Below are 22,844 nucleotides of genomic sequence, written 5' to 3' on the forward strand. Positions count from 1 at the left end.
TAGCTATGAGGTCATGAGTTCAAGTTCACATGGCTACATGGCTAAACCTGGTTTCAAGAAGTTCTTTTCTTAGAGGTCACAGATTTGTGAAACATTTGCTGCTATGTCAGGTCTGCAGGCCTATGAATATTTAAGAATTTGGGATTCGTGTCTGCATTTAACAATCAGGAGTATTCGTATAAAAATCCAGATGTCTAAGTTATCTTGAGAAAAATCTTGAAAAGCCATACTTCATGTTCTTTTCCTAAGGTAACAGGTGGAATGGGACACGGATTGCCCATTTATGAGGGGCACAAACTTTTGTTCTCCATTGATCTCACAAGAACCACCTGGCCCCATAGGCCTCGGAATTAGCAACTTCTGTATACTGGCCCCAAACAATGAAACAGTGAGAGCGTGACTCTTCATTGATAGTAATTAGGATCACCAAACACCATTTCTCAGAATGTCTTCTCAGAATGCTTCTTTTCCTCCTATACCATGTCATCTGGGAATCATTACTGAAGAGTGAAAAAAACTCATTACTGAGCTATTACTCAGTAATAATGAAGTTCTTATTAGAGTGAGAGGGTGATTCCTAAACAACAGCTTCGAGCACTTAGTGTCATACTAAGTGAGGAAACACAGTTTAAGAATGTGGATTTGTCAATCCTATGATACCTGGATAGTCAGAAAAGAGAAAGCAGCAGAGGAGATGGCTCTGGCTCATTGGGCTTTCCTGAGACCAGTTTTAGACAGCAGGAGGTAACACTGCCTTCTAAGTATCTTTTTTCCCTTGACTCATAAACCTTCCACTTATATTCATTTATATAGTAATTAATACTTGATTTTTAACTCTGACAGCACCCTGAAGGAAAGCACATGTTTAATCCACAATGTGAAAAATACATTGCTAAGTCTTGACTTGAGTTCAAAGTCAAGAGGATGTCTTAGCTGTGATATTATTTCTAGAGTATCCTCTCTGAAGGCAAATTATCAAGATTTGTTAGAGATACCTATTCATGTACATCTTACTAATCCTTTTCCAAGATGGAAGCGGATTCTGAGATGGATGTTAGCATGACAATTAAGGGCAAATGGCAGGACATTTTACTCAAGAGGCAAAGAAAAGCCATATATGGTTTGAATGGGATGCCAAGTAAGGTACTTGCTTTTCCCATACTTTATAATGCTGACACTTACATCTTGAAGACATTGTACGTTTGGATTTGTTTGGAGGTTCCATTATACACTGTCATACACGCAAAAAATTTTATACATGCTATAGTTAGAGATTCCAAAGTACTTTTGGTTATTTTATACTTTTCTAGAATAACTCTCATATCTTGGCTCTGAATGACCAGATGACTTGCTTACTGTAGATTCATCTTTTTAGCTGCATTATTGAACTTGACCAGTTTTATTTGAAGGAAAATATTAATCTAAGCAGAAGCATTCAGAACATGTGTGTAAATCATTTCTCCCAGTACACATTTGTTTTGTTGACTTTAGTTCTCAGTGTCTCACCAAGCTGCCTCTAGCACCATTTTCTTGTTAATCTAAATAGAGAAGTCTTCTTCAGTCCTGCACGACTGTTTACAATTTTGCATGACTGTTGATCAGTTTTGTTTGATTTTTAAAAGTTTTAAAATTTTAAATCAATTTTGTTTGATTTTTGTTTGATTTTTAAAAGTTGTTATTAAACCTAAAGAGAATACTTAATATTTAAAGCATACCACTTTAAACATCTTTTTCCTGGTTTTATTCCTAATTTAATAATTAGGACATGAGAAACTGATTCCTAAAGTTTTTGGCTTAAAATCACACACTTTTCTTTCTTTCTTTCTTTTTTTTTTTTTTTTTTAATACAATGCTTAGCTATGGCTTTTGGCCAGTGTTTATTCCTTGCATGTCATTTGTGAATGCCTTCAAATAAAAAATGTGCAGAGTTGAATTTATATTTTTGGCTTCAGAGACAGCATAAAAACTGTTTCCATTTTAATTTTAAGCTACTTCTGTAAAGAGATATAATGCTACTTAAATTTTAAACACATCAAGAATCTCAAACGGGGCTGTGTTATGTTATCACATCTGGTCGTTCTTTGCATTAGGATTATTCCTAACGTTTTGCAATGTTCACTACTTGGGCATCCAAAATCTCAATAACAAACCAAGACCCTAAACGGTCCCTATTCAAGAGATACTATCAAGAGTAAAGAATAGTATTGAAATACACTTTTGTCTTTAAGACCAGTTTTTAAAGTTTTGGGTTCACGGGTTTCTCTGATAATCTAATGAAAGCTGTATAGCCTTCTCCAGAAAAAGGCACACACAATAGAAAAATCTGAATATTCAGTAAAGCTCTCATGATGTCTCTAAGTTTATAGATCACAGGTTAGAGAGCCCTGTGACAAAATGATATAGATACATGTTCATAGATATGTATGTATGCACTGTATATGCTATAGGATATACATGTATTTAATTTTTTTAAAACTTCCTTTAAAATCTCCTCAAGTCGTTGAAAGCTCAAAAATCTTGGTTGCTTCTATCTAAGGATTGTTTACTTCCATAGAAGGCAGGTAGATGTACTGAGTTTTAGAAATCAATATATTAATGAAATAAGAATGTGTCTAAAACAAGCAACTGACCTAAAGGTAGGTCATCTAACTGCAGCTGTATGACACCATCACACCCTCATCCCTTCAACAGTTTTTGACTTCTAGCACTCATGACATGCCAGTTTTCCAGATATGTTTATAAAAACAGATACTGCATTCATTGTCTTCAGTCACATTCAGATCAACATGTTTCTAATTTTACTTTTGATGTATTCTTTGGATACAGGACAAATTGAGAAGTTTGTTGTATAATTCCAAAGTTCTTAGAAATGTCTTACTAGGTTTTTTCATAATTTTCAAGTATTTTGAGTTTTTATATATTTCTTTTTGTTTGTGTTTTCTGTTTTCTTTCTGTTATTGTCAGAAAACATACTGTGCATGATTTCAATCCTGTGGAATTGATTGTAATTTGGTTTTCATATAGCCTTTTTAGTTGAATGTTTTGGATGCACTTAAAAAGACTGTTCTGCCACTGTTGGTTATAGTGTTCTGCATCTGTCAATTAGATCAAGTTGGTTGATATATCTTTACTGATTTTTGTCTATTTTCTCGATTACTGAAACTGGAGTGTTAAAATCTCCAAATATAATTGTTGTACTCGGTTGAGTGGTATTCCTCTAAAATCTATGTCTATCCAGACCTGTGCATGTAACCTTGTTTAAAAATAAAGTCTTTGCAGGTATAAGCAGGTTAAAGTGAAGTGGGGCTGGATTAGGGCGGGCCATAATTCAATGGTTGATGTCCTTACATACCTAGAGATCTGGACACACAAGTAGAGGGGAGAAGGCTATGTGAAGAAGGAGGCATAGATTGAAGTTATGGTCAAGGAATGGCAAGGACTGACAGCAAACGCCAGTAGCCTGAAGAAGGAAGGAAGGATCCTTCCCTAGGGCCTTTAAGAGAGCATGTCCCTGCTGATACCTTGATTTCAGACTTGTGGTCTCTATAACTGTAAGACAATAAATTTCTGATGTTTTAGGCATCCCTCCCCCCCAAAAATAAAAGGTGTTAGGATGCAATAATTATTTTGACAGATTTCTCTGGAAAGCTTTAAATTTTTTAGAAAGCAGAAATACTCCATCACTATCCTGATAGCAATCAACATGTAGTCAGATGCTTTAGCTAGCATAGTCTTACTAACATTTGTATCAATGAGTAGGGTTGTAGTATTAAGATTTTCAACATGGTAGCAAATATTTGTCCCCTGCACTTCCAATTATAAGGTCAAATTCAAATAAAAGTAAGGACACAAAGATGAGAAACCCCATCCAAATTTTGATGTAGATTATTATTTATCAATCATTAATAGACTCTGTGCCAAGCACTGGGCTGGGTGCTGTACCTTTTGAGGATTCAAAGGTAGAGTAAAAGCAGTCCTGTCCTCAGGGTGCACTGGACACTGTGCGGGGGAAGACATACAACCAGCGACACCGTAATATGGGCCATCAGTACTCTAATAACGCTGACAGGGGTGATGTTTCAAAAATACTTCTCAGTTCGTGTTTCCTTATTGGCTAGCTATGCTTTCTCTCCCCGTTCCTTGCCGATCTTAAGGAATCCAAGAAAGGGGCAGACCACAGCTACTCAGGAGAGAAGAGCGGTCTTGGTGAGACTGCAGCAAGAAGGGGAAGTTTGGTGGGCGTGGTGGCGAGTGCCTGTAATCCCAGCTACTCTGGAGGCTGATGCAGGAGAATCGCTTGAACCCGGGAAGTGGAGGTAACAGCGAGCCGAGATGGCGCCACTGCACTCCAGCCTGGGCAACAGAGCGAGACTCCGTTTCAAAAACAAAAACAAAAACAAAAACAAAACAAACAAAAAGGCCGGGAGTGGTGGCTCATGCCTGTAATCCCAGCACTTTGGGAGGCCGAGGCAGGTGGATCACCTGAGGTCAGGAGTTCGAGACCAGCCTGACCAACATGGTGAAACCCGTCCCTACTAAAGATACGAAAATTAGTCAGACGGGGTGGCACATGCCTGTAATCCCAGCTACTAGGGAGACTGAGGCAGGAGAATAACTTGAACCCAGGGGGCGGAGGATGCAGTGAGCTGAGATCGCACCACTGCCCTCCAGCCTGGGCAACAAGAGCGAAACCCCATCTCAAAAAACAAAACAAAACAAAACAGACAAAAAATCTGCACTAGAATAAGTGCTAGTTCTCTCTTTTCTTTAAAGACAGGCAAGATGCAATGTTTTAATTCTCATTTTACCTAATAATAAAGGATGTACCGTTAAAATCAAGTAGGAATTTATCCCTGTCTTATTGTCATTTTTTAAAAAATTGTGCTATTCTGCACAGGACCAGTTTCTCTAGAATGTTTCCTTGCTGACTTTTCCTCTAGTAGTATCAGTTATACTGAAAATCACTTCTATTCTTTTGCTTTGTTTTACTGGGCACCATCAAACTAACAAAAGTGGAGAGTAACAGAGAGTAGGAGAAGATGGAGGATGCAAGGGAATAGGACACCTGTGTCCTAACCGCCTCCTGGGTATAGATCCCAGGTTGGGGAACTCTTTCCACAAGCCCGGAGAGAACTGGTAACAAGAGGGCGGGGCGCGTGCGAGTTTCGATCCAGGCAGGGCCTCCTGGTGGAGCGCCTGGGATCTCACGGGCACCTGGCCCCCAGGGAGCAGGCGCGGGAGGAGCCCCGATTGATTCTGAATGGGATGGGCCAGGGCTCACGGGGCCAAAGGCGACGCCCAGTCAGGGGGCGCGGATCCAACACAGCTCTTTCCCGGCCCAAACCGAATAAAACTCCCAGCAGCCCACAATGAGACCCAGTGGAAAAGGCGCCCTCTGCCGGAGAGGCGCAGAGGGGCGGAACTGGAAGAGACAAAACCCAAAACACCTGAACATTTATTCCAGCGACTAGAATACTTCAAGTAGGAGGCAGGGGGAAACCGTGCCTTGTCAAGTTAAAGCGGACAACTTGTTCCTTCTCAGCACACCTCACTCCCAACTATCCTGCAGGATGGAAGTGTATCAGGAAAAAGAGGGCAGCCGGATCCCTTACCTGAGATCTAAAGAGGCCACATTGTCTTCGCAAGTGTTCTTAAGTCAACTGGGAGGACAAAGATTGCCTGAGTGCTTGGCTTATATGGTTTCATTTCTGTTTTCCAGTTGTTCCTGTAGGCATGGTCAATCTCTGCATAAACAAAAAGAAGAGGTTTAGGAGTGAAGTATCCCTGAAATTAAGATTCTAACTGTTCCCTTTCTAAGTGTATTTTAAAAGGTCACACCCAATTTCTTGATGTTTTGGATTTATTATTATTATTATTATTATTATTAAAGACAGGGTCTCACTCTGTCGCCCAGGCGACAATGGTCCGATCATAGCACACTGCAGGCTTGAACTCCTGGACTCAAGCGATCCTCCAGCCTCAGCCTCTCAAAATGCTGGGATTACAGGAGTTAGCAATTTCTCCCGGCTGCATTTTGTTATTCTAATTGCTCAGTTTTGTCTAGTAAATGATGGAGGACTCAAGGGAATAGGACACCTGTGTTCTAACCTCCTTCTTTTGGGTAGAGATCCCAGGTCGGGGGGCCTAGTCCACCTTGCCGGAACAGAGAGGTGCGGCTGCGCGTTTCGATCAGGAAGAGGCCTTGTATCAGTGGTAGTTCTCCCTGCCTTTGTACACCTCTTCTGTTAGTTTGATGGTGCCCAGTAAAATAAAGTAAGAGTACGACTGATTTTCAGTATAACTGATACTACTAGAGAAAAAGTCAGCAAGGGAACATTCTAGAGAAACTGGTCCTGTGCAGAATAGCACAATTTTTAAAAAGTGACAGTAAGACAAGGATAATTTCCTACTCGATTTTTAATGGTACATCCTTTCTTTATTATTAGGTAAAATGAGAATTAAAACATCGCATTTTGTCTGTCTTTAAAGAAGATAAAGAACTAGGACTTATTCTAGTGCAGGTTTTTTTTTTTTTTTTTTTTTTTTTTTTTTTTTTGATGGAATCTCGCTCTGTCGCCCAGGCTGGAGTGCAGTGGTGCGATCTCATCCCACTGCAACCTCTGCCTCCCGGTTTCAAGCGATTCTCCTGTCTCAGCCTCCCGAGGAGCTGGGATTACAGGCATCCGCCACCATGCCCACCTAATTTTTGTATTTTTAATAGAGACAGGGTTTCACCATGTTAGCCAGGCTGGTCTAGAACTCCTGACTGCAAGTGATCCACCTGCCTTGGCCTCCTAAAGTGCCGGGATTACAGGCCTGAGCCACCGTACTCAGCCTTTAGTGCAGGTTTCTACATTAATCTTTCTCTCCTTTGTTCTTGTGAGCTGACTATCAAGACCAGATTAGGATATGTGGTTGTTTCCTAAGAGACCTATGCTTGGAGGACGTGTGTTTGTTTTGGGAGTATGTCAGTATGTATGTGTGTGTGAGTACTGTGGGCAAGGGAAAGAAAGATGAGATCTACCCTGTCAGTTTAAGGTAGCCTGGGTCTCAGGAAAGAAATGAGGTATAAGCTGCATAACATTTGGGTAAGGAAGCAGGGCTGTGAAGAACCAGTAGGCCTCCAGTGTCTCCACCAATGGCCATAGGCATGGAATCAATGAAATGGATGAGAGTAGGTTCCAGGTCAGGATCATGACCAGGGAGTTGAGAATTCACTTTTCTTTCTTTCAGAAGACCAATTTTAATTTTTCCACCCAACAGGGGTCAGCAACACACAGAAACTTGTCTTAACTCTTTCCCCTTCTTTAAAGTATTATGTATATATAGATAATTTCCCCTGCTTCAAAAAATATCTATAAAATTCTCTCTCTACATAAATTGATAATTTTTAAAGGGGAAGATATATACATAAAGATATATATGTTTACTGTATAGATAATTATGTATATATAACTTTTATTTTATATATTTGATAAAAGGGAAAGAGAGAGACAGTATGCATGTATACTCTCTTTTTTACCCAAATACATATGACTTTCCAGTGCTTTGCAGAGTACTTTGATTAAGAAGGTTCAGAGACATCTGAACATTATCTGTGAACTTTTGCTATTCTGATTCTTTTAAGGTGGTAAATTATAAAATTTTTAAATGTACAAAGTTACTTTAAAACAGCCAGTGGGTTAGTAGTTGGTAATGCTAGTAGCTAATAGTAGATGACATGTAAGTGCTCACTATGCCACTATGCTGGGCAACACAAGCAAATACCGCACATACATTATAGGACATGATTCTGTCCAGCCTGATAATACCAGTGTGTCTCAGGCTTTCTATGTGGTATCCACTGCACTAAACACTTCAGTATGCACTGTTTGATTTATTTTTTCTTAACCTTACAAAATGGGAACTGCTATCAATTCCACCTTAAAAATGAGAACACTTTGATTACCTCTGTAGAAAAGGAAAAAAAAGGAAAAAATGAGAAAATCAAGGCTTAGGAAGGTTAAATAATTAGCTTAAAGTCACACTGGTAGTAAGTGGTGGCACTGAGATTTGAGGAGGCAGACTGGTCTTCGCCACTCTATTTATTATACATTTTACACTATTTTACAGAGGAGTTAGTTGAGATTCTTTAGAGGTAAATCAAATCATGTTACTCTTATTCAGTATCCTTTAGTGATTTCCCATTTCTATCAAAGTAAAATCCACATTCTCTATTATCATGTACAAGGACCCTCTGAGTTCTAGTTCCCTGTTACTCTGACATCACCTGCTACTGCTTTCTTGTTCTCTGCCAGCCATAGCTGCCTCTTTGCTCAACATGCCAGGCAACACTCTTCTGTCTCAGGGCCTTTGCACTTGCTGTTTCCTCTTTTGGGAATGCTTTTTACTCAGCTATCCGCATGACCTCAGGCCTGGTGAAGCATTACATCAGGAAGTTAGGGACTACTCTATTCCAAGTTGCTACCTTCCTTTCTACTCCTAATCTTGACATTCCCTATCCTTCTCTCATTCCTTATATTTTTTCTTAAATGTCTGTGTTTTTAAATCCATCTATTTATTAACAGTTATTCTTCCTCTTTAAGATATAAACATCACAGAGGACAGGTAATTTTGCTTCCTTGTTTAAATTGCAGCATCAGCATTTACAATAGAATGTAGCATGGTAACAGGCACTCAATAAGTATTCGAATGAATGACAAGAGCTTAGGAAACTCACACAAGTTCACACAGTTAGCAATAGGTGAAGTGAACTTTGTTACAAATCCAGTATTGGATTTATCCACATATCAAACACATAAACCATCTTCCTGGACTCTTCTTAGAATTCCCCTGGTCTTTAATTATAATAGACTGGGTAAGCATGAATAAACAAACCAAACAGGAAAAAGGCAGCATTTGTTACTGTCTCTTAAAGTGGGATACTTTAAAGTGAGATCAAATCAGAGGCCAGGTCAGGGAAAGGGGACACTGGTCTTTAACAGAAAGGGAGTTGACAAGTGATGAAGTCAGGAATGTGCTGATGTTTCTGGGCTGCGTGAAGGGGCAAAGTGTGGGAAGGTCCTGGATGAAGCTGGTGTTGGGTTAATTAATTAGGGTGGGATGCCTGTGCATTAAGGGGAGGAAGGAACCAAGGGGATTGATTTGGAGTAGACTGGAGTCTCAAGTAGCATTTACAAAGGATCCTGGAGGCACAGGAAGGATGGGAGAAGTGTTGGGTACAGCTCAATTTGGCAAGTGGCCAAAGAAACATGTCAGATATTAGTGAAAACAGGCCACAGCTGCTGCACTTTACAAGCTAAATGGCAGGCCTTTCCTTAGCCCTCCCCCACCCCAGCCCATCTTATGTCTTGTAATAGTTATTTTCTTCCTGAGACAGCCAGCTATAACCCAGTTCTCACTCCAGGGCACAGAAGAAGCAAAGGGATGCCGAGGCTTCATTGCTAAGGGAAGAGGGTTCAGAGCATGAATGAAAACTCAATTTATCCCGAAGCTGAGAATTTAAATGTTAGTGTATTGAAGACCCACCTCTTTCATTCCCAGGATCATTTAAAAAAAAAATCATGGTTATTTCTCTTTAATCTCATGATATATAAACTTGTCATTTCTAAGATTTCTAGAATACTTAAAAGTCTTTTAAAACTGTTTTCCTCTTCAAAATGTATTTGTACATTTTGTATATTTGTATATTTCTCCTTTCTAGAAAAAAGATCCTAGATGGTTCAGAGTGAAATAAATGTGTGTGTATGTTTTTATACACACACACACACACACACACACACACACACAAACACTGGAAGAGAACACATATTGTTACTGAATAATACAATTTGGTTAAGCTGCTTGGTAGCATCTCTTCCCCTGTCTTTCTTACCCTTTCCCACCCTTACCTTACAAAACTTTGCAATTAGATGCATGGACTCTGGAACTCATAGCTGCGTTTCAACCCAGGCTCTGCCACCTTCTGGTTGTGTCATAGTGCCCACATTATTTAGCTTTTATTTTCCTTAATTTTCCTCATTTGTAAAATGAGGCCAAAAATAATTAACTTAAAGGACATTCATAATAAAATAGTATTAAATGTTAAATATTACTATTATTTGCAGACATTATAATTTTTTTTTAAGTTCAGGGGTACATGTGCAGGCTTGTTACATAGGTAAACACGTGTCATGGGGGTTTGTTGTACAGGTTATTTCATCACCCGGGTATTAAGCCTAGTACCCATTAGTTATTTTTCCTGATCCTCTCCCTCCTCCCACCCTCCACCCTCGATAGGCCCCAGTGTGTGTTGTTCCCCTCTATGTGTCCATGTGTTCTCATCATTTAGCTTCCACGTAAAAGTGAGAATATACGGTGTTTGCTTTTCTGTTCCTGTGATAGTTTGTTAAGGATAGTGGCTTCCAGCTCCATCCATGTTCCTTCAAAGGACATGATCTCATTTTTTATGGCTGCATAGTATTCCATGGTGTATAAGCACCACATTTTCTTTATCCAGTCTATCATTGATGGGCATTTAGGTTCACTCCATGTCTCTGCTACTGTGACTAGTGCTGCAATGAACATAGGCGTGCATGTGTCTTCATAATAGAATGGTTTATATTCCTTTGTGTATGTATATATCCTTTGTGTATATTTATATTCTTTTGTGTATATATATATATACATATATATATAGAGAGAGATTGCTGGGTTGAATGATCTTTCTGTCTTTAGGTCTTTGAGAAATCACCATGCCGTCTTCCACAATGACTGAATTAATTTACACTCCTACTAAAAGTGTATAAGCATTCCTTTTCCTCTACAACCTTGCCAGCATCTGTTATTTTTTGACATTTTGATAGTAGCCATTCTGACTGGTGTTAGAGGGTATCTCATTGTGGTTTTGATTTGCATTTCTCTAATGGTCAGTGATGATGAGCTTTTGTTTCATACGATTGTTGGCCACATGTGTCTTTTTTTGAGAAGCGTCTGTTCATGTCCTTTGCCCACTTTTTAATGAGGCTGTTTATTATCTCTTGTAAATTTGCTTAAGTTCCTTATAGATGCTGGATATTAGACCTTTGTCAGATGCATAGTCTGCAAAAATGTTCTCCCATTCTGTAAGTTGTCTGTTTACTCTGTAAATTCTTAAATAATTTTTATATATATTTGGAACTTCATATTGGCTGCTCATTGTTTAAAGTCTAAAGGGGGTGGGAAACTGGTTTCTTAACCGGTTTTATACAGCACTTAGGAAAACTACTTCAACACTTTTATCATGTTGAGGAAAAGAAAATATAATTGCAGTTCTAGCCAAATGATGCTTCTTATTCTTGATGAAAATATAAATGTATATGGCATATGAAAACTCTTCTATTTGGTGAAATAAAAGTTAATATAAAATTAAGAGCAGGTTCAACATTTAGGAAGTGAATTTATTAAGTTTTCTTAGTATCAATTTTTTTTTTTTTTTTTTTTTTTTTAGAGACGGAGTCTCGCTTTGTCGCCCAAACTGGAGTGCAGTGGCCGGATCTCGGCTCACTGCAAGCTCCGCCTTTCGGGTTTACGCCATTCTCCTGCCTCAGCCTCCCGAGTAGCTGGGACTACAGGCGCCTGCCACCTCGCCCGGCTAGTTTTTGTATTTTTTAGTAGAGATGGGGTTTCACCTGGTTAGCCAGGATGGTCTCGAATTCCTGACCTTGTGATCCGTCCGTCTCGGCCTCCCAAAGTGCTGGGATTACAGGCTTGAGCCACCGCGCCCGGCCCAATTTTTCTTTCTGACATTATCCAAATGTTGTGTGAAGGTTTTTTTATTATTTATTTATTTATTTTGGTAATAACACTCATTATTGTTATTACCTGAGATGGTGTAAGGTCCATAACCCCAGGAACTACCTGCTGTTTAAGATGAGGAAAGTGGTGGTTTATCAAGCACATCTGATAAGAATGAAGATTTTACTGAAATTTCTTCCTTGATTTCTCTAACATGAATTGATACCTATGAGGGCATTGTAAAGTGTGGATAAAGCTTGTGAAAAGCATTGAAGCCAAACTAAATCCTATGTAAGTTATCAATGAATAGATTTACCTCAAATTGCTAATTTTAAGTGCTTTATTGGTTAATCAGTTGTTCTGTGGTCAGTTGATTAAACTAAATGAATTACTGATTTTTAAAAATCAGGTGCTGAACCTTGTTAAAGGGGCTAGATATAAAAAGTAGCATAAGACAAGTCCTGCCCTCAATAGAAGTCATTTTGTATTAGAAGAGATAGCAGTGATCATCTTTTAATTGTAATGCACATGGTAATGCTATGACAATATAGGATCAGGAGGATGCTAAAAAGACAAGGGCTAATTCTTCTAGAAGTAAGGGGTGTGGGTGATCTTGAAGGATGAACAGAGGTAACACAGTGTCAACTCAAAGAGCAGCCAGAGAATACTCGGTGTTTCTGGTACATGCAAATAGTCTGTTGAAGCAGGAGTGTAGGTTGCGTGGTGGAGACTGTCATGATATGTGACTGGAAAAAGGATAAAGCTGAAAACAAGGCAATGATGATGAAAATGGAGAGGAAAGTATTTACTTGATAAACATTTTGAGGTATGATAGACAAGACATGGTGACTAATGGCTGTGAAGGTCTAGGGAGCTAGAAATTGGGGATAAAGTGGCTTGAATTTGTAATATTATCTGAGATAGGAAACACAGCACAAGTTTATTTTTGTTTTATGCTTTGCTTTTACTTGGCAAGGATGTGCGTATTGCTAATTCAGATTAAAGTATTTTGAGTTTAAATATTTTGTCACCATGCAACCAAAACTACCAAAACTACCTTTGCCTCACTGTCTCTGGCATTAAGAGGATGCTAGTCACAGCATCCTCTTAACTTGTATTTGCATTGTGTCACGCATCTCATGGCTGGTCTCGTTCATTTTTCATCTCTTATGGAATGTTGTGTGCCTTTTTCAGGGCTCTTAGTTTTTAATGCTAGCGACAAGCAATATAACTGGCTAGTACCAACTAAAATAAAACAAAGAAAGCTCTTTCTATGATTCAAATAGGACACATACCCAAACAATGTAACCCATTCCCCTGAGCACAGTATTCCAGGTGACTGTTTTGGGCCTTAGAAACTTCTAGATCCCCAACCAGACATGAGAGTTAGCAAAGGAAGTAAACAGTTCATTTGAGTGCACCAGGAAACTTCTCTCCACTCACAGATACATTCCTATTCCTGAGAGTTATGCACAAGTCAATAAATATTAACTAAACAGTTGCAAATACAACTAAATAAAAGCTGAGACTTTTAAAATCACTCAAGAATATACACATTGTAAGCCATTTCATAGGAAACCACTGCGTGTTTGGTTTTGCTCTATTTCTTAACACGGTTTCTTAAAAAATCAGCTTTGGGCCCAGGTGCGGTGGCTCACACCTGTAATCCCAGCACTTTGGGAGGCCGAGGAGGGCGGATCATGAGGTCAGGAGATCGAGACCATCCTGGCTAACACAGTGAAACACGTCTCTACTCAAAATACAAAAAGCTGGCCATGGTGGCAGGCTCTTTTAGTGCCAGCTACTTGGGAGGCTGAGGCAGGCAGATCACGAGGTCAGGAGACTGAGACCATCCTGGCTAACACGGTGAAACACAGCTACTTGGGAGGCTGAGGCGGGAAAATGGCGTGAACCCGGGAGGTGGAGCTTGCAGTTAGCCGAGATGGCGCCACTGCACTCCAGCCTGGGCTACAGGGCAAGATTCCGTCTCAAAAAAAAAAAAAAAAAAAAAAAATCAGCTTTGGCAGAAGAATGGAAGATCCTCTGTAAATGGGTACTTGAGAACTTGGGCTGTATTCATAATTTTCTTCTTAAACTGAAAGCCTTAATTCACACTACTGATGGATGAGCCATATATTTTCTCCCTTTAAAACTGATTTCTAACTGTAGTATAAAATGTAAACACAGGCTGGGGTGCGGTGGCTCACGCCTGTAATCCCAGCACTTTGGAAGGTGAAGGTGGGCAGATCACTTGAGGCCAGGAGTTCGAGACCAACTTGGCCAACATGTGAAACCCCATCTCTACCAAAAATACAAAAAAATTAGCTGGGCATTGTGGCGTGCACCTGTAAACCCAGCTACTTGGGAGACAGAGGCACTGGAATCGTTTGAACCTGGGAGGTGGAGGTTGCAGTGAGGCGAGATCAGGCCACTGCACTCCAGCCTGGGTAGCAGAGCTAGACTTCATCTCAAAGAAAAAAAAAAGTAAACATATAAAAGTGACATGTATTAAACAAAAGCATATTTTAAGAGTTTTTAAAACAGATGAAGGCAAATATTCTTTTGGTTTATTAATTTTATTTAGATGTTAGTCTAAGAGTACTTTAAAGTACATATAATTGTGACTAGTATTTAATTTTAGAGAACAGTTATCCAATTTGTGGACTCAAAGATACATGAAGTTTTAAAAAATGTCATTAACTTCTTACTTTTGGTCTTGTTGTAATTAATTTGTGTATTTTTTCAGGATGAGGATAGAAAAATGAAGCAAATCAATTCTGCTCCTTGAATATAGCTCTAGTACAAATTCAGGTGGAATTGAGAAGATTTAAATTACTCTGGAAACTGGAATAAAGTTTCTAATGATGTGTGCATTTAGATTTATTTACACCAGTTCTTCCAGTTACAATGTAGAATTGAAAAATGGATTTAAATTATAGGAACCATACATATTTCAATGCTAGAATATCCTCATTGGAGAGAAAGAAATACAGAGTCAATAATTTCATAGCATATTTTATTTTTTTCTTGTAATTTGTACAAATGTATGGGCTACATATGCAATTTTGTTACATGCATAGATTCTGTAGTGGTCAAGTTAGGACTTTCAGGGTATTCATCACCCAAATAACGTACATTGTACCTATTAACTAATTCCAAATCATCCTTCTCCCTCACACCCCTTCACCCTTCCAAGATCTATTATCTATCATTTTACTCTCTACATCCATGTTAAGACATTTTTTTGTTTGTTTTTAGCACCAACTTATGAGTGACAACATGAGATATTTGTCTTTCTGCTCCTGGAGTGTTTAGCTTAAGATAATGACCTCCATTTCCATCCATGTTGCTGCAGAGGACATGATTTCATTCTTTTTTAAATGGCTGAATAGTATTCCATTGTGTATATATTCCACATTTCCTTTATCCATTCTTCCATTGATGGACACTTAGACTGATTCTCTATCTTTGTTATTGTGAATGGTGCTGCAATAGACATAAGAGTGCAGGTATCTTTTTGATATATTATTTCTTTCCATTTGGATAGATACCTGGTAGTGGGATTGCTGGATTGAATGGTAGTTCTATTTGAGTTGTTTGAGAAACCTCCATATGGTTTTTCCATAGAGGTTGTACTAACTTACATTCCCATCAATAGTGTGTAACGGTTCCTTTTTCTCTGCATCCTCACCAACATCTGTTATTTTTTGTCTTTTTAATAAGCATCATTCTTGCTGGTGTGAGGTGGTATCTCATTGTGGTTTTAATTTGCATTTCTGTGACGTTGATAATATACTTTCTTTATAAAGAGTTAAAAGTTGATTTATTTAAAATTTTCAAACGCTTTAAATATCTAATAACTCTTATTTGTGGTTTCCAGAAGAAGAATTGAGCCAGTACTGCTGGTTGTTCTGCTCAGAGTTAAGGGCTCCTCTCTGGCATAATCAGTTATTTTACTCATTTCATTTTTTAACATTAAGTTTGAGAATGTAACAGTTGCTAGAAAAGGAAAACAAAAGTTTTTTAGACATAAAAGGCTTAAGAAGATATTTTTAAAAAGTTTTAATACTTGAGTTCATTTAAAAGATTTCAAAAGTATTTCAGATTTGACTAACGTACTTATGTCAGAGTTCCTATCAGTTTCGAATAATTTCATTTTCAATTCATTTAAACTTGAAATGTTAGTACAGACTATAAAAATAATAAAATTAGTTATTTAATATTGATTAAAAGCTATCGTATTAGTTTTAATTGATCATTTCAGTTTTATTTTTTCCTCAGTTGAGGTTACTAGCAGAGCCATTTCTAAATACATTGTTGACATGCAGAATTTTCCCTCAGAAAGTAATCCCCTCCTTCTTACCATGAAGCCAGAAACCTCATGTATTTCCATAAATAAGATTACCTACTGTAGAGAGACTCCATTTCATGTTCTAGAATTTTCTTTCATTTTCTCTGTTAAAACTTCTTTTGTCTTTCCTCTTGGTTTTGAGCTCTGTTCCTAGACCATCATTAATGGCCGATAGGCCTTAATAATAAGGTATGCCTTCCAGGCAACATCTTTCTATAGTTCTAAGACAAAGTAATTTTAAGGAAAAAAAAATCAGGAGTGCTTTATTTGAAAGGAAGCCGTTTCATTGTTTCCCCACATCATACTTCTAGAATCTGCTTGCCTAGTTTGGTGCAATAATTTCTAATAATCCCACAGAGCATTTTATGGGTCACAACTTGAAACCATATGGGAGTGCTGACTTGATGGGCATTGTCATACTCTGGGGCAGTGGTTCTGAGAAGAAGATGATGTCCCTTTCCCTCCTCCACCCCAAAGATATTTGGTAACGTTTGTAAACATTTTTTATTGTCATGACTGGGAAGTGCTACTGGCATCTAGTGGGTAGAGGCCAGGTATGTTGTTCAACATTCTATAATGCGAACAGTATCCTCCTACAAGGATTACTTAGCTCACAAATGTGAATAGTGCTGAGGTTGAGAAATCCTGCACTAAGACAATACCAGCCTAGGATGCAGATAATTAATCTAGCCAAAAGGCTTTCCTTTTAGTCTGGAATCAGAAGTAAAGTAAGTTTTGATTTACCACCTAGAGTGGCACAGCTATTTATGAGATAGTCTACTACTTTCTTGCTTTGGCAGAGATAAATAGTTAAAATATATATACTTTCAAATTGGAATTTAAATTAAGCATTCTGTGATAAAAGAAATAGGAAACTTTAGAGTTTTGCCTTGGTCATTAATACTATAGTTTTAGAAATAACACTTCTAGTGCTTTTTCTTAGTGTTATTTCCCCACTCAGATTCTTTTCATTTTCTCCAGTTTGGGACAGATAACCCAGCAAGCTTCTTGGGTTTGTATGAATGCACAGTATTTATTAATATTTACCATATTTTCTTCTGTTTCTTTAAGTTACAACTTTCTATGTTTGAGTTCCTCAAAGCTTTCTGTAGTTTGAATCATTCACGAATTTATTCATTAAATAAATGTTTATTGTCAATTGATCCAGATAAAGTATGTTAGGGCTACAATGATGAATAAAATGGTCAAAAATCCATACAGTCAAGGAGTTTATATTCTAGTAGAACAGAGAGACAATAAGTGAAAATACACCAGAAAATTGCATAGGGATGAGTGCTATGGAAACAAGAAAGGAAGAGAAGGGGGAGTTTCAGGGTGAGGGATGGGGGTAAAATTTTAAATTTATTGACAGGTGAAGACTAACTGAAAAGGTGGCATCTGAGTAAATACCTGAAGAGGATTGGAGAGTGAGCTGTGTGGAATTCTGGGAGAAGTACATTCCAGGAAGGGGAAACTACAAGTGTGAATGTCCTGAGGCTGGAATGGAACGTGCTTGGTCTGTTTGAGGATAACAGAGCAGTCTGCATAGCTGGAAGAGAGTGAACTGGAGATGAAAAAGCAGCAATGGAGTCAGGGAGGTGATGGATGAAAGGATCATGTCAGAATTTATAAGGTTGTTGGAGACATGCTGGCTTTTACCCTGAGTGAGAGGGGGAGCCATTTGAGAATTTTGAGCAGAAGCGTAACAGAATCTGACTTGTGTTTTAAAATGATCACTTTTGACACTTGCTTACACACTGTTGGTGGGAATGTAAATGAGTTCAGTCACTGTGGAGAGAAGTTTGGAGATTTCTCAAAGAGCTAAGAACTACTATTGGACCCAGCAATCGGATTACTGTATATATACCCACAGATTCTACCAAAAACATGCACCCATATGTTCATTGCAGCACTATTCACGACAGAAAAGACATGGAATCAACCCAGGTGCCCATCAATGGTGGATTGAATACAGAAAATGTGGTACATGTACAACATGGAATACTATGCAGCTGTAAAGAATTAAATCATATCCTTTGTGGCAACATGGATGCAGTTGGAAACCATTATCCTAAGCAAACTAACACAGAAACAGAAAACCAAATACTACATGTTCTCACTTATAAGTGGGAACTAAATATTGGGTACTCGTGGACTTAAAGATGGGAACAATAGATACTGGGGAATACAAGTGGGAGGAGGGAAGAAGAGGGGCAAGGAGTGAAAAACCACCTATTGTCTACTATGCTCAGTACCTGGGTGACGGATTCATTTGTACTCCAAATCTCAGATCATACCTTTATAACAAAGGTATGATTAGACCTGCACATATATCCCTGATTCTAAAATAAAAGTTGAAAAAAATTATCAAATAATGTTGTAGAATTCCAAAAGAAGATAATTTATTAAACTAAAAGTTTAATAATTAAAATAAATAAAATGTTCACTTTTGCCCACTATCTGGAGAATAGGCTAGTGGAGAAAGGGTAGAAACAGGAAGACAGGATAGAAACCTGTACATGGTGTCTGGACCAGGGCGCTCGAACACAGAGTGGTAGATCTATTGATGGATTTGATTTGAGAACAAGAGAGGAGCCAAGAGTTTTAGCCAGAGCAACTGGGGGACCAGTGTGGTAGATTGTTTTACTGTTTACCAAATATTTTAGTTTTACTCCATGTAGGCTCCCTTCCTATGAGGGGACAATACACCTCTGCCCTGTGGAAAATGGGAAGCCATTTGACTTGCTTGACCAATGGAAGTGGTCAGAAGCTTTAAGAGCCAGCACTTGGTTCATGTGTCATTTTTCCTTTTGCCACAAACCCAGCAATTTTCCAGATAAAAATTGCTCTGTCAGTCTGGCTCCTGGAGTAAAGCTGCTGTGGATGGCAACTACAGGAGACAGGCAGCAAGAAATAAACCTTTGCTTTTGGAAACTGGTGCAGTGTTCAGTTCATTTATTGCTGCAGCAGAACCCAGCTGAGCCTGACCAATACAGATAGGGTGGGCATTAACTGAGATGGAGATGTCTGCTGGAAGAGCAGGTGATGGATGTGTATGGAGAGACCAGGAGTCTCAGTTTAGGTAAGTGAGATTTGAGATGCCTATTAGACATCCAAGTGGAGCTGTCAAGTAGCTGGTTGTCTATAAAGAGCTGGAGTCCAAGAAAGAGGTCGTGGGTAAGGATCTACATTTGAGAGTCATCAGCCTGAGACTGAACAAAATTACCAAGGGAGTGTGTAGATGTATAAGAAGCCCAGGAACTGGGCTTGGGAGTATTCCAACAATGAATAAATGAGACTGAGAAGAAGCAGCAGTAAAAGAGGAGGAAGACTAGGAGAGCATATTATCCATTAAGCAAAGTGAAAAAAGTATCTCAAGAATGATCAGCTTGTCATACGGTACTGATACATCAAGTGAGGTTAAGAGTGAGAATTGACTTTGTGATGCAGCAATGTGGAGGTCACCAATGACCATGACAGGAGCAGCTTAGACAAAGTGGTCTGTAGGAAAGCCTGAATGAAATGGGTTCAAGAGGGAATGGTAGGAAAAGAGTGAGACAGCAAATATAGATAACACTTCCAAGGAGCTTTCCTGTAATATGGAGCAGAGAGTGATAGCTGGGTGATATGGTCTGACTCTGTGTCCCCACTCAAATCTCATCTTGTAGCTCCCATAATTCCCATGTGTTGTGGGAGGCACCCAGTGGGAAGGACCCAGTGGGAGGTGATTGAATCATGGGGACAGGTCTTTCCCGTGCTGTTCTTGTGATAGTGAATGGGTCTCATGAGATCTGATGGTTTTAAATATGGGAGTTTCTCTGCACAAGCTCTCTCTTTGTCTGCCACCATCTATGTAAGACGTGACTTGCACCTCTTTGCCTTCTGACATGATAGTGAGGCCTCCCTAGCCATGTGGAGATGTAACTCCATTAAAATATCTTTTTCTTCCTAGTCTCTGGTATGTCTTTATCAACAGCATGAAAACAGACTAATGTACTAAGGAAGGAAATGGGGCAAAAAGGTGTTTGTGTTTTGCTTTTTTTTTTTTTTCTTGGTGAGATGGGTAAAGTGAAAACTTACTGATTTGCTAATGAAATGATCCAAGAGAGGAAAAACAATTGATGAGGCAGATGAGGGAGGGAAAATTGCTGGAGACATGTCATTTAATAGGCCAGAAGAGATGGGATGTGGTACACAAATGGAGATGAAGTACCACATACAGTCCATTTACACGAAGAGGATGGGAAGGAAAGTATGTGGATATAGATGGGTGTGGGGTGAGAGCTTATAGAACTTCTGGTTTCTTCTGTTATTCTCATTAAAAATGGAAGCCAGGTCATCCACTGAGAGTGAGGATGGGGAAAGAGCTGCTAAAGATTTGACATAGTTGTGTGTTTTTCTCCATCTGTGTTCAGTTGGATGTAATGTAGGTGTGGAGAGATGGAAAGATGCATATAACCATGGTAGGAGGTTTTCCTAGCAAATTCAGCAAGGCAAAGGAGGATGAAGTGTTTGCGGGTGTATTCAGGAGAGCAATTACAGTTAACAACAATGGAATTTTAGTTGGGTAAGGAGAGATGTGAGGAAATGGGGGCACTGAGAGACAGTGAGAAGATGGTACTGTAAATGGATTGGAGAAGTTGGAGAAGTAGAAGGAATACATTGCAAAAACAGAAGCTGTTGGTCAGAGAATGGGCTGCTTAAAGTTGAGATTTTAGAAAGCCTGCAATTGGTAATGGCAAAGGCTAGGGTATGTCAGTGGAAATGAGTAGGGTGTAGAACAAGATCCTGGAAGTCTTTTACTCTGAAGTTGTTCTATTTAATTCATTTTTTTCTTAAGCATTTTCTTTCATTGAAATTCTTCAATTAAACTCATATTCCTTGTGAGTTCCATCCATATGGATTTCAAATCTAATGAAAATGGACAAAGCCAAACTGAATAAGGAAGGAGTTTGTTGAGTATTATTTCAATAATTAAGATGTGTTTATATCAAAGATGACTTAATCACTCATTAAAGTCCCTAAATATATTAGACAGTTAAAAATTGGTTATTTATTGGGCTGAATAGGAACAGCTCCAGTCTCCAACTCCCAGCACGAGCGATACAGAAGACCGGTGATTTCTGCATTTTCAACTGAGGTACTGGGGTCATCTCACTAGGGAGTGCCGGACAATCGGTGCTGGTCAGCTGCTGCAGCCTGACCAGCGAGAGCTGAAGCAGGGCGAGGCATCACCTCACCTGGGGAGTGCAAGGGGGAAGGGAATCCCTTTTCCTAGCCAGGGGAACTGAGACACACAACACCTGGAAAATCGGGTAACTCCCACCCCAATACCGCGCTTTAAGCAAACGGGCACACCAGGAGAATATATCCCTCACCTGGCCGGGAGGGTCCCACGCCCACAGAGCCTCCCTCATTGTTAACACAGCAGTCTGCGGCGATCTAACCGAGAGGCAGCAGTGAGGCTGGGGGAGGGGCGCCCGCCATTGCTGAGGCTTAAGTAGGTAAACAAAGCCGCTGGGAAGCTCGAACTGGGTGGAGCTCACAGCAGCTCAAGGAAACCTGCCTGTCTCTATAGACTCCACTTCTGGGGGCAGGGCTCAGCTAAAAAACAACAGGGGAAGCAGCAGAGGCCTGAGCAGACGCGAACGACTCTGTCTGACAGCTTTGAAGAGAGCAGTGGATCTTCCAACACGGAGGGTGAGATCTGAGAACGGACAGACTGCCTGCTCAAGTGGGTCACTGACCCCTGAGTAGCCTAACTGGGAGACATCCCCCACTAGGGGCAGTCTGACACCCCACACCTCACAGGGTGGAGTACACCCCTGAGAGGAAGCTTCCAAAGTAAGAATCAGACAGGTACACTCGCTGTTCAGCAATATTCTATCTTCTGCAACCTCTGCTGCTGATACCCAGGCAAACAGGGTCTGGAGTGGACCTCAAGCAATCTCCAACAGACCTATAGCTGAGGGTCCCGACTGTCAGAAGGAAAACTATCAAACAGGAAGGACACCTATACCAAAACCCCATCAGTACGTCACCATCATCAAAGACCAGAGACAGATAAAACCACAAAGATGGGGAAAAAAGCAGGGCAGAAAAGCTGGAAATTCAAAAACTAAGAGCACATCTCCCCCTGCAAAGGAGCGCAGCCCATTGCCAGCAACGGATCGAAGCTGGTCAGAGAATGACTTTGACAAGATGAGAGAAGAAGGCTTCAGTCCATCAAACTTCTCAGAGCTAAAGGAGGAATTACGTACCCTGTGCAAAGAAACTAAAAATCTTGAAAAAAGAGTGGAAGAATTGACAGCTAGACTCATTAATGCAGAGAAGGTCATAAACAAAATGACAGAGATGAAAACCATGACACGAGAAATACGTCACAAATCCACAAGCTTCAGTAACCGACTCGATCAACTGGAAGAAAGAGTATCAGCGATTGAGGATCAAATGAATGAAATGAAGCGAGAAGAGAAACCAAAAGAAAAAAGAAGAAAAAGAAATGAACAAAGCCTACAAGAAGTATGGGATTATGTAAAAAGACCAAATCTACGTCTGATTGGGGTGCCTGAAAGTGAGGGGGAAAATGGATCCAAGTTGGAAAACACTCTTCAGGACATCATCAAGGAGAACTTCCCCAACCTAGTAGGGCAGGCCAACATTCAAATTCAGGAAATACAGAGAACGCCACAAAGATACTCCTCGAGAAGAGCAACTCCAAGACACATAATTGCCAGAT

At 39.5% G+C, this 22,844-nt stretch overlaps 1 long non-coding RNA gene across 1 annotated transcript in view; it reads right to left on the reverse strand.

Annotated features, from left to right (window-relative positions):
- LOC104678244 overlaps positions 1–22,844 on the reverse strand; it is a 39,962-nt gene that overhangs the window by 11,407 nt on the left and 5,711 nt on the right. Inside the window, exon 2 of the long non-coding RNA XR_004056655.1 lies at positions 5,613–5,744. This is a non-coding gene — a long non-coding RNA (uncharacterized LOC104678244). The remainder of the gene's footprint in view (positions 1–5,612; positions 5,745–22,844) is intronic.

This window comes from Rhinopithecus roxellana, chromosome 4 (assembly GCF_007565055.1).
Source record: "Rhinopithecus roxellana isolate Shanxi Qingling chromosome 4, ASM756505v1, whole genome shotgun sequence".
NCBI lineage: Eukaryota > Metazoa > Chordata > Mammalia > Primates > Cercopithecidae > Rhinopithecus > Rhinopithecus roxellana.